This window comes from Neophocaena asiaeorientalis, unplaced genomic scaffold, assembly GCF_003031525.2.
Source record: "Neophocaena asiaeorientalis asiaeorientalis breed wild unplaced genomic scaffold, Neophocaena_asiaeorientalis_V1.1 scaffold43, whole genome shotgun sequence".
Classification (NCBI taxonomy): Eukaryota; Metazoa; Chordata; class Mammalia; order Artiodactyla; family Phocoenidae; genus Neophocaena; species Neophocaena asiaeorientalis.
In genome coordinates, this window is record NW_020173674.1 from 8,311,108 (window position 1) to 8,323,693 (window position 12,586).

General features: G+C 38.7%; 1 protein-coding gene across 1 annotated transcript in view; it reads right to left on the reverse strand.

The window, feature by feature from the left end:
• RTN3 (reticulon 3) overlaps positions 1-12,586 on the reverse strand; it is a 58,571-nt gene that overhangs the window by 12,455 nt on the left and 33,530 nt on the right. The window lies entirely within an intron of this gene.

Consider the following 12,586-nt stretch of genomic DNA (forward strand, 5'->3'; position numbering starts at 1 on the left):
TGGCCTCTCACGTTGCGGAGCACAGGCGCCGGACATGCAGGCTCAGCGGCCATGGTTCACGGGATTAACCACTCCGCGGCATGTGGGATCTTCCCGAACTGGGGCACGAACCCGTGTCCCCTGCATTGGCAGGCGGACTCTCAACCACTGCGCCACCAGGAAAGCCCGTAAAAAGAGGAACACTTTTACTGCTGTATAGAAAATGGATTGGGATGGGGCAAGAGTACAGGCAGAGAGACTCCCTAGGAGGCTAACACCAGGCTTCAAATAAGAAATGATTGTCATTTAGATTAGGTCAGGATGGAGCAGAGTGGACAGGCTATATTTTGGAGGCAGAACAGACAGAACTTGGTGATGAACTGGATATGGGAGGTGATGGGGGAAAGAAATATGGATGAGACCTAGTTTTGGGGCCTGAGCAAATGGATGGATGTGGTGTCATTTACTGAGATGAGAAAGAGCGGAGTATAGGCCATGTTAGTCTGGGGATGGATGTCTAGAGACATCCATAAAGAAGGTGGTTAGATCTACCAGTGGGAAGCAAACAGGACACGTCTGAGCTGGATACACATTTGGAAATCATCAGCACACAAATAATATTAAGAGTCATGGACTGCCAACTACGCAAAAAAAAAAAAAAAAAAAAGGAAGTCACAGAAATGGAAGCGGTTACGTAGTACTGATAGGGAAGAAGGCCCAATCTTAATTCTGAGGTACTCCGATATTTAGTAGCTGAGTAAAAGTAGAGGAACTAGAGAAAATAACCAAGGAAGCAGGGGGTAACTAGGAGAGTACGTATGGCATCACAGAAGCTGAGAAAGGAGTGCCTTGTGGAGAAGGATGTGGAAACGGGCCAATTCTGCTGAGGCTGTATAAGGAAAAAAGCGATCCTGGACTTAGTAATATGGAGACAGTTGGTGATCTGACCAAAGCTGTTCAGTGAACAGCTGGCGGGGGCTGAAGAGGAATCAGTGGTGAGACATGGAGGCAGTGTGAGAGAAGATGCCTAAGAAGCCTGGCTGTGAAGGGGAGTAGAGACATTCAGAGCCAAGGGATGGTTTAACATACGGGAAACACTAGAGCACGCTTCTATGCAGTCACAAGCAAGGGAGACTGAAGATAGGGAGCAGAAGCAGTGAAGTCCAGGAGAAAGGAGGGATGGAGATCCAGAGGCCAGGTGAAGGGACTGATCCTGGTTAGAGCAACGTAGTGAAGAGGATGCAGAGACACAGACACAGGCCCATTCACGGATCTGAAGAATGGAAGAGGAGGGACTCCTGTCTGAATGTTTTTATTTTCTCAACAAAAGGGAGCTGAGGTCATCAGCTGGAAGAGGGCAGGGGGGTGAAGATGGTTTATGGAGAGAGAAAAAGATATGAAATGGTTGTTTCAGAAAATCGAGAAAGTGTCTTAAAACTCTTAGGAGAAAACACAGGAGCACATCTTTTTGATCTTGGATTAGGCAATGGTTCCTCAGATATGATACCAAAAGCACAAATGACAAAAGAAAAAATAGATAAATTGGATTATATCAAAATTAAAAACCTTGTGCTGTAAGTAGTACCAAGAAAATGACAAGAAACCTCATAGAATGAGAGAATATATTTGCAAATTACTTATCTGATAAGGTATTTGTGTCCAATATATATATAAGAATAAAGAATTATAACTCAATAATAAAAAGAACAGCCTAAATGAAAAGAAGAAACATAATAAAAATGAGAAGACACAAGAGGGAGGGGATACGGGGATGTAAGTATACGTATAGCTGATGCACTTTGTTATACAGCAGAAACCAACGCAACAATGTAAAGCAATTACACTCCAGTAAAGATGTTAAAAAAAGAGAGAGAAAGGACCCAAATAGACATTCCAAAGATATACAAATGGCCAGTAAGCACATAAAAAGAGGCTTAACATCATTAGTCATTAGGGAGATGCAAATCAAAACCACGGTGAGCCCACCAGAGTGGCTATAACAAAAAGTACAATAACAAGTACCGGCAAGGATGTGGAGAAGTTAGAAACCCCATGCATTCCTAGTGGGAATGAAAAACGGTGCAGCCGCTTTGGAAGACAATTTAGCAGTTCCTCAGAAGTTAAACATAGAGTTATTATGTGACCCAGGAGTTCCACTCTTAAGCAAATGGTCAAGAGAGATAAAAACATACAACACAAAAATCTGTGTATGCCAATGTTCACAGAAGCGTTAGTCACAACCGGGAAAAAGTGGGAACAATCTAAACACCCTTTAACTGATGAATGGACAAATAAAATGCAGTATGTCCATACAATGCAATAATTATTTGTCAATAAAAAGGAATAAAGTTCTGATGCCACATATTACAACACAGACAAAACATGAAAACATCAGGCCAAGTGTGAGACGCTGATGACAAAAGACCACATATTGTATGATTCCTTTTATAGAAAGCATCTAGAATATGCAAATCTGTAGAGAGAAAGTAGATGAGTGGTTGTTTAGGGTTGTGGTGGTGGTGATGGGAAATGGGGAGTGATTGCTAACAGGTATTAGCAGTCACTTTTTTGTGGGGGGACTAAAATGTTCTAAAATTGGATAGTGGTGATGGCAGAAAACCATTTAGCTGTACACTTTAATGGATGAATTCTATAGTATGTGAATTATATCTCAATAAAGGTGTTAAAAAAACAAACAGGGCTTCCCTGGTGGCGCAGTGGTTGAGAGTCCGCCTGCTGATGCAGGGGACACGGGTTCGTGCCCCGGTCCGGGAAGATCCCACATGCCGCGGAGCGGCTGGGCCCGTGAGCCATGGCCGCTGAGCCTGCGCATCCGGAGTCTGTGCTCCGCAACGGGAAAGGCCACAACAGTGAGAGGCCCGCGTACCGCAAGAAAAAAGGGAGCAATGACATTTTTGTGTGATGGAGATGTTCATCATCTTGACTGGGGTGATAGTTTCACAGGTGTATACATAGCAACTATACCTCAATAAAGTTTTTTTGGTTTTTTTTTTTGCTTTATCCCCAGCTTCAGAATCAGTACAGCAAAGAACAAACTCCGCTCCAGACTGCCTGGGTTTGCATCCTCTTCTATTTACTAGCTGTGTGATTCTGAGCAAGACACTTAACCTCTCTGTGCCTTGGGTTCCTCATTTGCAAAATGGAATCATACAGTATCTGGATTTTAGGGACGTTGCCTGCCTGCATTAAATGGGTTAATCTGTAGAAGCACTCAGAACACTACTGATTAGGTAGTAACACAAATGTCAGCTATTATTATTCATTTGACTGCTAATTCCTCCTACAATTAAAATGGAAAACTGAAGAACTAAAGTTAAAATCTGCTACAGAGAATTAAATTTATTTTCTTTTCCTCTTTGTTGCTATGATACTAAGAAATTAAGATTGGGGGGCTTCCCTGGTGGCACAGTGGTTGGGAGTCCGCCTGCTGATGCAGGGGACGCGGGTTCGTGCCCCAGTCCGGGAGGATCCCACGTGCCACGGAGCGGCTGGGCCCGTGAGCCATGGCCGCTGGGCCTGCGCGTCCGGAGCCTGTGCTCCGCGGCGGGAGAGGCCTGCGTACCGCAAAAAAAAAAAAAAAAGAAAAAAGAAGAAATTAAGATTGAGGGATTACTAGGGACCCTTTCAACCAAATCAGCTCCTTTGATCTATTTTACATACCAAGCTTCCACGTAAAATTTCCAATGAAAAAGAAGTTGCACTGTCAGCACTATGATTAAATGAAGAGAAGGGCCTGTAAAAGGTTAGAGGGAGGCAGAGGGCCAGGAGGTAAATGCAATACGACAGGTGGGCCTACAGGGCAGGCTGGACTGGCATAGATTCAGGAGATTTTGACATAGAGATGGAAACAGAAGAGATCACTTAGAAGCACCTCATAACACCTCAAACCCCATTTATTCTACCCTCCATGCAGTAACCCAAGACAGAGTTACGGAAACAGGGCTCCCCACTCCTTCTCCCTGACCCTCCACATTCAAACACCGTGGCCTGACAAAGTCTACCTCCTTGAATCTATCCACAGGAAAAGAAGATCTTAATTGAGAGCCAGTGGGCTAACAAACCGCCACTCTAGTACACTACCTGACAGAGACAGAATTAGCTTTGGCTAGCCTCTTCCAAAGTCCTGAGTACTGACCCAAGCTAGTTCAATGGGTACTAGAAAAAAAAATGAAAGCCGAAAGTTCTCAGAAGTGCAAAGTCAGTGTTTTCCTTACTTTTCAGTTATAACTTTACCATTGTTATCACATGACCTAAAATTTGTTTTCATTTGAAAGACCCTTGTTTCTAGTTACGTTTCAACATGTTTAAAGTCTTGTGCTGTACTGTTTCTTAGAATCCATTTCAATATACAATACAGCTTCTCTGTATAAATTTACGTAAGTAAAGTCAATAATTTCTCAGTTACCTTAATTATTTTGCTAATGGCAGATGAAGCATCTCACAATGAATGTATGTATTCACCAAGAGTGTTTATATTGCTGGTAGAATTATGACTGATTCCTTCCTTCCTTTTATTTTCCAAATCTTCTATAATGTGAGCATACTTTTTATTTTAAAAACTTTTAAGGATGTCTATCTCTTGCCCGTTATTATTTAAGGATGCAGTACTGTTCTTACACCAAAAGAGAGCACTAACACTTCCAAAGGTAATCTCAAGGCCGAGGGGAAAAAATTGGTTCCTGCCAATTCAAAGAACAGCAGCACCATTGATTTTCATTCCTAAATTTGGGGAAATCTCTTGGTTTCATGACAACTTCAACCATTCCCAAAGCCATTCTCAAACTTCACTCTCCCAAGTATACACCTCGAAGAAAAGAAAGGCTGCTCAAATGCTTATTCTGAAAAGGAATAAATGTGCAAGAAATTTCAAGGTAAACCTTTAGTAGTCTATCATCTTTTTCATTTCCAAGAATAAATCACCAACTAAGGATCCATACAACATGTTCTATCTTCTGTGCACTAATTTTACAAAATTTGTAAATATACATCTCTAAGATTTAAATGTAACTGAAAGAGCTAAAAGAAAAAAAAAAAAGGATTTATGACCACAAAAGGGAAACTGTTCAGTAATAAAAGGGGAAATGGAAATGGGCAGTTCAGTTTTTTATATGAATAATTACTCATGTAAAGAAAAGTATGCAGACATTTTCACATTGATTAGTTCTTTTCTTTGGTTACTTTTGCATTAATAGTTCATAATAAGCGAAGCCACTTTTTGAGTTGCAAAAGACATTGTGGATAATGTGTTCATAAACTCAGATCCAAATTTTGTGGCTGCTGAAATGGGTTAATAGTCTGCTCTACTACAGATTTATGCTTACCAAAGACACTCCACTCAAAATGGCACAGAAGGATCATTGAAAAAATACAAAACCGTCACCGTCAAAGACAAACATACATGCTTTTGGCTACGGATGCACCTGGCAGCAGGCCAAAGAAATTTGTAGGAACCCCTTTCAAGCTAGCATTCTTCTCAAAGACGGTCAAGAAAAAAGTTTTTCATTCATTAAAATAACCTAACAACCCCACTTGCTTTCCATTTCAGGTTTTAAAAGCACAGAAGACAAAATGGCCTTGACTACCCTTGCCCAAAAGAATAACTAGGTGGATCTGAATATATGAACTTTTGAATTAAGTTATCTAAAGAATATATAAAGATAATAAATACAGTGCTGAATCATGATGGAAAGGATAAAGGCACAAAACTCTGGCATTAGTTTTCTTTTTTTTTTTTTTCTAGGTACAGTTGGTTATTTGCACGTTTCACAACTACTTAATTCTCCAACTAAGAAAGTCTACACTTAAGTCTGCAGAAGATAACCAGATCCAATCTAAAATTAAACAGAACACGTTAATTGCTAATAACTGTGAAAGTCCAAACTTAAAAAAGTGATTTTATGCCCTTTGCACACATTTATTTCTAATTCAATCTTCTGATGCTAGTCTTGTTATTGGTAACATGACACTTCTCCTATGGTTACAATACACTTGGACTTGTATGCTTCTTTGACAGTTGGTTAAGTAAGGCAGATAAGTGACATGGTTTCAGACTACCGTAATAAGTGATAAAATTGTTTTCTTCTAAAAAACAGCTCATAGTCTGTAAAATCTTTACCAGTAATAAGCAAAAGAAATTTAAAAAATGAAGTATTAGGTAATATACATACCCTTGACTTCTGAGATCTCACTCTATTTTCCTGGGAGCTCTACTGTTTCCCTCACGGAAAAAATGGGAATCTGGTTGGTAACTGGGAGAGCTTTTCTCCACTCTGCCTTATTCCCCCCAAGATTTAACTTCCTCCCAACATATAGCACATTAGAAATCGTTTAGTGTGAACACCCATATAATCACTACCTAGATTTTTATTCAATACTAGCAATGTCTTACTTTAATTTTTTTACTGTGGTAAATATACAGAACATAAAATTTACCATCTTAACCATTCACCATCTTAACCATTTACCATCTTTTCAAGTATATAGTTCAGTGACGTTAAGTACATTCATTGTTGTGTAACCATCACCATGATCGTTAATATTTTACTATACTTACTTATGTATCTGTTCCTCTTATCCACTAGCCCAATTTTTAAAAATATATTTCAAAGTAAATAACAAATATCAGGAAATGATCTTCAGCTTGCATATCATTAACAAAGTTCAATATTTACTGTTTTTCTTTTGATGTAAGATTTACATACAATGAAATATACAATACATCCGCCGAGTCTGGACACACGCACACACCTATGTAACCCTATCAAACTACAGAACATTATCATCACCCCAAAAAGTTTTCTCATGTTCTTTCCCAGACAACATGCCAAGAAGTAGCCACTGCTCTGCTCTGGTTCTTTTCCCTACATAGAATAGTTTGCTTGTTCTACGATTTCATATAAATGGAATCATGCAGTATGAATCCTTTCTGTACTGCTTCTTCCACTATTCATAATTTCTGAGATTCACCCGTATTTGCTGCAAGTATCAAAAGATAACTAGCTATATCACAGGTTATCTACTCCTTTATCGATGAATAGCTTTGAGCTGTGATGAATAAAACTGCTACGAACATATACGAGTGTTTGTATGAATGTTTTCATTTCTCTGCAGTGGAGTTGCCAGGTCATGGGACACATGCATGTTTAGTTCTCTTAAGAAGCTGGCCAACCTTTCTCCAAAATATCTGTACTGTTTTGCATTCTTACCAATAGTTTGAGAGTTAGTTGTTGTCAGTCTTTAATTTTAGCCATTCAGGTGGATGTGTAGTGATAACTTATTTTGATTTTAGTTATGTGAAGACTTGTGAAGTTGAACACATTTTCACTGGATTATTGGTTATTTGCATATCTTTTGTAAGTGCCAGAATCTTTTCTGCCCAATTTCTTTTATTGTGTTGTTGGCACTTTTACTGCAGAAATGTAGTTTTAAATATTTCCTGGATACTAGTCCCTCATCAGACACATGTTTTGTAAATACTTTCTCCTAGTCAATGGCTTGCCTATTAGTGGTGTCTTTTAATGAGCAAGTTTTACTTCTGATGAAGTCTAACTCACCGATCCTTTATTTTATGGCTAGTGCATTCTGTGACTTAAGAAACCTTTGCCTATCTCCAAGTCATGAAGATATTCTCCTACGCTTTCTTCTAAAAGTTTCATGATTTTAGTCTTTAATGTTCCATTTTAAGTTCATTTCTGCATATCATATGAAGTAGGGATTGTGGCAGGCAGAATGCTAAGATGGCCCCAAGACTCTTACTCCTCGGTGTACATGCCTTATATAATACTTCCTCCTACCCCCAAATGTGAGCAGACCCTGTGAATACGATGGGATAGTCACTCTCGTGTTTAAGTTTCAGTTATATGAGATCCTGCGGCAGACTAGAGAGAAATTCTCCCGACAGCTTTGAAGAAGCAAGCTACCGTGTTGTGAGAGGGCCGCAAGACCAGGATCTGAGGGCAGCCTCCTGGTGCTGAGCACGATCCCCGCCCCACCGCCAACCAGCCAGAAAAGAGGGATCCGGTCCTTCCACCTCCAGTGAGTCCTACCAACAATCGGTGAGCCTGGAAGAGAACCCTGAGCCTCAGATGAGACCCCAACCTGGGTTCACACCTGGTGATTTCAGAATCACGCTTTATTTCAGCCTGGTGAGATCCTGAGCAGAGGATCCAGCTAACCTGTGCCTGGACTCCTGACCCTTGAAAACTGTGAGATCGTAAAGTTGTGCTAAGTTGCCAAATTTTTGGTAATGTGTTATTTCTGGATTCTCTGTTTCTTTGACCTACTTGTTGACTCTCTTGCAAGTTCCACAGTCTTTATTACTGGAGTTTTATAATGTCTTGGACTATTCCAAGCCCTCAATTTTGTCCTTTTTCAAGATTGCTTTGGATTTGCTAGGTCTGTGTACTTCCAGAGAAATTTTAGAATGAGCTTGTCAATTTCTATTGAAAAATTCTTCTAGGACTCTGAACTGTACTGAATCCATAGGTGAATTTGGGTAGGACTGACTTCTTTACGATATCGAGGTTTCCAATCCATGAACACAGCATGGCTCTCTTCTTAGACAATTCTTGAGCTTCTCTCTGCAGTTTTGTAATTTTCAGTATAGAGGTCTTACACATTTTTTTCTTTTGGTTAAACTTATTCCTATTTTATGCTTTGGCGCTATTGTAAATGGAACTTTAAAACTTTTTAATTTTCTGATTATTTGTTGCTAGTATGTAACAAACGAAACTGAGTTTTGTGTATTAACCTAAAATCCTGTAAACTTGCTAAATTAAATTCACTTATTAGTCTTAGTAGTTGCTTTGTATCAATAGATTCCTTAGGATTTTCTATGTACACAATCATGTAATTTGCATATTAAGACAGCTTAACAACTTCTTTTCCAATAGTCATTCCTTTTATTGCTATTTCTTGTCTTAATTCAAAGGGGAGGACCTCCAGTATAATGCTGAATACAAATGGTGAGGGTGAGCATCTTTGCCTTATATCCAATGTTAGGGGAAAGTGTCCAATATTTTGGCATCAAGCATAATGTCAGCTATAGTTTTCAATAGATATCATTTATTAGACTGAGGAGATTACCTTCTATTCCTAGTTTGCTGAAAATTTTTGTCAGAACAGGATGTTGAGCTTTTTCAAATACCTTTTCTGTATCTGACAGAGTGCTGGATTTGATTTGCTAACATTTTTTTTTGATTTGCTAATATTTGGTGAAGGATTTCTCATCTTATTATGTTCCATAGGGATACTAGTCTCTAATTTTCTTTGTAGCGTCTTTCTCCAGTTTTGGTATTACTATACATATACTAGTCTATGAGTTGGAAAGTGTTCTCTCCTTTTTCCTTAAATGCTTGAAAAAACTCCCCAGTAAAACCACTGGGCCTCGACTGTTTTTGGTGAGATTTTTAATAATGGATTTAATAGAAATTGTGTTAGCTTTGGTAAATTGTATTTTTCAAGGAATTTGTTTCATCTAAGTTGGCATAAAGTTGTTCATAATATTCTATTGTCCTTTTAATATCTGTAGGATCTGAAATAACCCCCTTTTCATGCTTAATATTGGTAATCTGTATTTGCTTTTTTTTTTTTTGATCAGTCGAGAAATCAATTTTGTTAATCTCTTTCAGGAACCAAATTTTGGATTTGTTAATGTTTTTTATTCCTTTAATTTCTGCTCTTATCTTTATTCTTTCTTTCCTTCTGCTTCCTTTGGATGTGCTTTGCTTTTTCCAGCTTAAGTTGAAACCTTAGATCACTGAACTTAGATATTTTTCTTTTCTAATACATGCACTTAGAACCATAAATTTCCCTTTCAGCACTACATTCTACAAGTTTGATATATTGTATTTTCACTGTCATTCAGTTTAAAACATTTAAATTTTTTTCTCATGATTTCTTCTTTGAGCTATAGATTATATAAAAGTGACTTGCTTAATTTCCAAATATTTGGGAATTTTCCTAGATATCTTCATTGTTTAAAGTTTTTATTTCATTATGGTCTGAGAACATATTTTGTATGACCTTAATCTTTTAAATGTACTGAGTTGTTTTATGGCTTAGCATATTGTCTATACTGGTGAATGTATACCTTGTGCACCTGGAAAAGAATGTGTATTATGCCGCTATAGGGCACAGTGTTCTATAAGTATCATGTAGGCCAAAGTGGTTGATTGTGCTGTTCAGATCTTTGTGTTTCTGTGTAGTTGGTTTATCAGTTGCTGAGAAAGAGGTATTAAAACCAGTAATTATGATTAAAGAACTCCCTATTCCTCCCTTTAATTCTGTCAATTTTTGCTTCATTTATTTTGAAGCTGTTATTAGGCACATATACATTTACAACTGTCAAGACGTCTTGATATCTTTTATCATGATGACATGTCACTTTTTACTTCTGGTAATACCCTTTGTCTTCTTATGCTTACTTTTGCATGGCATACATGTATATATTTCTTGGTATACCTTTTTCCATCCATTTCCTTTCAAGTTCTGTGTCTTTACATTTTTTTTTTTTTTTTTTTTGCGGTACGCGGGCCTCTCACTGTTGTGGCCTCTCCCATTGCGGAGCACAGGCTCCGGATGTGCAGGCTCAGCGGCCACGGCTCACAGGCCCAGCCGCTCCGCGGCATGTGGGATCTTCCCGGACCGGGGCACGAACCCGTGTCCCCTGCATTGGCAGGCAGACTCTCAACCTCTGCACCACCAGGGAAGCCCTGTGTCTTTACATTTAATACATATCTTTTATAGTCAGCATATAAGTAGGTCTTGAATTTTTATGCAGTCTGTCACTCTGATTGTAGTCTTCAGTCCACTAACATAGTGATTGCACCAAGTCTCCCACCTTTTAGGAGACATACACCCTTGACTTTTCAATCTACTTAAAATATTGTACCACTCCATAGAAAATGTAGGAACCCCTGCTCTAGTATAGATTCACATACTCTTGTGTTTTGTTATAAATTGTCATATGAAATAAACATTATAATCTCTGCACACATTATAATTTCTCCTTTAAACAGCCTTACATATTTTAAAGAAGAGGAAAAAAAATAAGTCTTTTATTTTTACTCAGCTATTTACCGTTTTCAATGCTCTTCATTCTTTCCTGAAGGTCTAAGTTTCTATCTGGTATCAACTCCCTTCAATCTGAAGAACTTCTTTTACTGTTTCTTGTAGTATAGGTCTTCTAGTGATAGATTCTCTTAGTTTTCTTTTATCTAAAAATGTCTTTATTTTGCCTTCATTCTTGCAAGGTATTTTTGCTTAACAGAGATCCTGGTTGACTTTTTTCCCCGTATGGCACTTTAAAAGATGTTACTTCACTGTCTTCTGGCATCTGTGGTTAGTGGTAAGAAGTAAGCTCTAATTATAATTGTCATTCCTTTATATGTGTCAGTTTTCTCCTTATCTTTCATTTCAGCAATTTGACTAAGACATACTGGGAAGGAAAGGATTAACTTGGCAGTTCTGGAATGCTCAAATGTGAACATGCCAAAGAAAGGTCTGTCTTCAGGACTGGCTTTGCCTGGCTCCTGGGAGATGAACTCTGAGCCCTTGGCATGTTCTGGCTGATAAGTGTTTTTGCATACCTGGGGCCTTGGGCCATGCTGTACCAGCATGACCACTTAAGTCTACCTGAACAATATGATTTATGGCAAACACCTTTTCTTGCTCTAGGTGGCTGGGGTCTGAGTAGCTGAGGTAAGTCATGGGGATACTGCATGCCACCCTGAACACCCAGGACTGGGTGAGCTTCCCTAGTTGGCAGCACTTTGCACGTGTTGTCACGTGTCCTTGATGGGAGAATGAAGGACAGCTCTGTGCGACTATACTGGACACCTGGAAGCTTGCACCTGGTTCCTCCTGGACTTTATCCCATGTGTCTTTCCCCTTCGTCAATTCTAATCTGTGTCCTTTTGCTGTATACAGTTGAGTATAACAGCTTCTGAATCCTGTGAGTCCTTCTAGCAAATCACTGGGCCTGACAGTGGTCTTGGGAACCTCTGACACACGTACCAAGGTATGGTTTTCTTCATCCTTATCTTAGTAGGTGTTTGCTAAGCTTCTTTAATCAGTAAATATGTTTTTCATAAAATTTGAAGGTTTTTTTTCTGCCATTTTATCTTCAAATATGTTCTTCTCCAGCCTCTCACTTTCTTCTCTTCTGGGATTCCAGCTATACACGTTAGCTCTTATAATATTGTCCCAAAAGTCCCTGAAGCTTGGTAATATTTTTTTCTTTCTATTCTTCAGGTTGGGTAGTTTTCTGTTCATCTATCATCGAGTTCACTGACTCTTCTATCATCTCTGTTTTACTGTTAAGGCTACTCAGTGAATTTCAATGTTAGCTTCTGTATTAGAGCATTCCACTTTGCTCTTTTTTGTTTCTATCTCTCAGTTGAGATTTCCTTTGTTTTCATTCAGTGCAAGAATATTTTCCTTTACTTCAGCTGATCAGTTATAGTAGCTGCCTTAAAACCTGTTTCTCAATTCTAACATACGAAGTTAGTTTCTGTTGGTTGTCTTTTTTCTTCGGACTAAGTTATATTTTCCTGGTTTTTAAAATGTTGTGCAGTTATAGATAATA